Consider the following 3,901-nt stretch of genomic DNA (forward strand, 5'->3'; position numbering starts at 1 on the left):
TTTTTTGGGCGAAAAATTAAGTTTCTCTAATCTTCCCAAATTCTGATAGAGGGCCATGAGACTTAGACCTGAGTGCAAAAATGGAGGCTCTAGCCCCTTCCAGAGCTGAGATAACAAAAATCAAAAATTCGGCCCGAAAAAAAACGACAGTGGTACCCCTTACGTTTTTTTTTTGGGCGAAAAATTAAGTTTCTCCAATCTTCCCAAATTCTGATAGAGGGCCATGAGACTTAGACCTGAGTGCAAAAATGGAGGCTCTAGCCCCTTCCAGAGCTGAGATATCGAAACTCAAAAATTCGGCCCGAAAAAAAAACGACAGTGGTACCTCTTACGTTTTTTTTTTTTTGGGCGAAAAATTAAGTTTCTCCAATCTTCCCAAATTCTGATAGAGGGCCATGAGACTTAGACCTGAGTGCAAAAATGGAGGCTCTAGCCCCTTCCAGAGCTGAGATATCGAAACTCAAAAATTCGTCCCGAAAAAAAAACGACAGTGGTACCCCTTACGTTTTTTTTTTTGGGCGAAAAATTAAGTTTCTCCAATCTTCCCAAATTCTGATAGAGGGCCATGAGACTTAGACCTGAGTGCAAAAATGGAGGCTCTAGCCCCTTCCAGAGCTGAGATATCGAAACTCAAAAATTCGGCCCGAAAAAAAAACGACAGTGGTACCCCTTACGTTTTTTTTGGGCGAAAAATTAAGTTTCTCCAATCTTCCCAAATTCTGATAGAGGGCCATGAGACTTAGACCTGAGTGCAAAAATGGAGGCTCTAGCCCCTTCCAGAGCTGAGATATCGAAACTCAAAAATTCGGCCCGAAAAAAAAAAACGACAGTGGTACCCCTTACGTTTTTTTTTTTGGGCGAAAAATTAAGTTTCTCCAATCTTCCCAAATTCTGATAGAGGGCCATGAGACTTAGACCTGAGTGCAAAAATGGAGGCTCTAGCCCCTTCCAGAGCTGAGATAACAAAAATCAAAAATTCGGCCCGAAAAAAAAACGACAGTGGTACCCCTTACGTTTTTTTTTTTGGGCGAAAAATTAAGTTTCTCCAATCTTCCCAAATTCTGATAGAGGGCCATGAGACTGAGACCTGAGTGCAAAAATGGAGGCTCTAGCCCCTTCCAGAGCTGAGATAACAAAAATCAAAAATTCGGCCCGAAAAAAAACGACAGTGGTACCCCTTACGTTTTTTTTTTGGGCGAAAAATTAAGTTTCTCCAATCTTCCCAAATTCTGATAGAGGGCCATGAGACTTAGACCTGAGTGCAAAAATGGAGGCTCTAGCCCCTTCCAGAGCTGAGATATCGAAACTCAAAAATTCGGCCCGAAAAAAAAACGACAGTGGTACCCCTTACGTTTTTTTTTTTTGGGCGAAAAATTACGTTTCTCCAATCTTCCCAAATTCTGATAGAGGGCCATGAGACTTAGACCTGAGTGCAGAAATGGAGGCTCTAGCCCCTTCCAGAGCTGAGATATCGAAACTCAAAAATTCGGCCCGAAAAAAAAACGACAGTGGTACCCCTTACGTTTTTTTTTTTTGGGCGAAAAATTAAGTTTCTCCAATCTTCCCAAATTCTGATAGAGGGCCATGAGACTTAGACCTGAGTGCAAAAATGGAGGCTCTAGCCCCTTCCAGAGCTGAGATATCGAAACTCAAAAATTCGGCCCGAAAAAAAAACGACAGTGGTACCCCTTACGTTTTTTTTTTTGGGCGAAAAATTAAGTTTCTCCAATCTTCCCAAATTCTGATAGAGGGCCATGAGACTTAGACCTGAGTGCAAAAATGGAGGCTCTAGCCCCTTCCAGAGCTGAGATAACAAAAATCAAAAATTCGGCCCGAAAAAAAAACGACAGTGGTACCCCTTACGTTTTTTTTTTGGGGCGAAAAATTAAGTTTCTCCAATCTTCCCAAATTCTGATAGAGGGCCATGAGACTTAGACCTGAGTGCAAAAATGGAGGCTCTAGCCCCTTCCAGAGCTGAGATAACAAAACTCAAAAATTCGGCCCGAAAAAAAAACGACAGTGGTACCCCTTACGTTTTTTTTTTTGGGCGAAAAATTAAGTTTCTCCAATCTTCCCAAATTCTGATAGAGGGCCATGAAACTTAGACCTGAGTGCAAAAATGGAGGCTCTAGCCCCTTCCAGAGCTGAGATAACAAAAATCAAAAATTCGGCCCGAAAAAAAAAACGACAGTGGTACCCCTTACGTTTTTTTTTTTGGGCGAAAAATTAAGTTTCTCCAATCTTCCCAAATTCTGATAGAGGGCCATGAGACTTAGACCTGAGTGCAAAAATGGAGGCTCTAGCCCCTTCCAGAGCTGAGATATCGAAACTCAAAAATTCGGCCCGAAAAAAAAACGACAGTGGTACCCCTTACGTTTTTTTTTTTTGGGCGAAAAATTAAGTTTCTCCAATCTTCCCAAATTCTGATAGAGGGCCATGAGACTTAGACCTGAGTGCAGAAATGGAGGCTCTAGCCCCTTCCAGAGCTGAGATATCGAAACTCAAAAATTCGTCCCGAAAAAAAAACGACAGTGGTACCCCTTACGTTTTTTTTTTTGGGCGAAAAATTAAGTTTCTCCAATCTTCCCAAATTCTGATAGAGGGCCATGAGACTTAGACCTGAGTGCAAAAATTGAGGCTCTAGCCCCTTCCAGAGCTGAGATATCGAAACTCAAAAATTCGGCCCGAAAAAAAAACGACAGTGGTACCCCTTACGTTTTTTTTTTTGGGCGAAAAATTAAGTTTCTCCAATCTTCCCAAATTCTGATAGAGGGCCATGAGACTTAGACCTGAGTGCAAAAATGGAGGCTCTAGCCCCTTCCAGAGCTGAGATAACAAAACTCAAAAATTCGGCCCGAAAAAAAAACGACAGTGGTACCCCTTACGTTTTTTTTTTGGGCGAAAAATTAAGTTTCTCCAATCTTCCCAAATTCTGATAGAGGGCCATGAAACTTAGACCTGAGTGCAAAAATGGAGGCTCTAGCCCCTTCCAGAGCTGAGATAACAAAAATCAAAAATTCGGCCCGAAAAAAAAAACGACAGTGGTACCCCTTACGTTTTTTTTTTTTGGGCGAAAAATTAAGTTTCTCCAATCTTCCCAAATTCTGATAGAGGGCCATGAGACTTAGACCTGAGTGCAAAAATGGAGGCTCTAGCCCCTTCCAGAGCTGAGATAACAAAAATCAAAAATTCGGCCCGAAAAAAAACGACAGTGGTACCCCTTACGTTTTTTTTTTTGGGCGAAAAATTAAGTTTCTCCAATCTTCCCAAATTCTGATAGAGGGCCATGAGACTTAGACCTGAGTGCAAAAATGGAGGCTCTAGCCCCTTCCAGAGCTGAGATATCGAAACTCAAAAATTCGGCCCGAAAAAAAAACGACAGTGGTACCCCTTACGTTTTTTTTTTTTGGGCGAAAAATTAAGTTTCTCCAATCTTCCCAAATTCTGATAGAGGGCAATGAGACTTAGGCCTGAGTGCAAAAATGGAGGCTCTAGCCCCTTCCAGAGCTGAGATATCGAAACTCAAAAATTCGGCCCGAAAAAAAAACGACAGTGGTACCCCTTACGTTTTTTTTTTTGGGCGAAAAATTAAGTTTCTCCAATCTTCCCAAATTCTGATAGAGGGCCATGAGACTTAGACCTGAGTGCAAAAATGGAGGCTCTAGCCCCTTCCAGAGCTGAGATATCGAAACTCAAAAATTCGGCCCGAAAAAAAAACGACAGTGGTACCCCTTACGTTTTTTTTGGGGCGAAAAATTAAGTTTCTCCAATCTTCCCAAATTCTGATAGAGGGCCATGAGACTTAGACCTGAGTGCAAAAATGGAGGCTCTAGCCCCTTCCAGAGCTGAGATATCGAAACTCAAAAATTCGGCCCGAAAAAAAAAAACGACAGTGGTACCC

This window comes from Pimephales promelas, chromosome 12 (genome assembly GCF_988280905.1).
Source record: "Pimephales promelas chromosome 12, fPimPro1.hap1.1, whole genome shotgun sequence".
Lineage (NCBI taxonomy): Eukaryota > Metazoa > Chordata > Actinopteri > Cypriniformes > Leuciscidae > Pimephales > Pimephales promelas.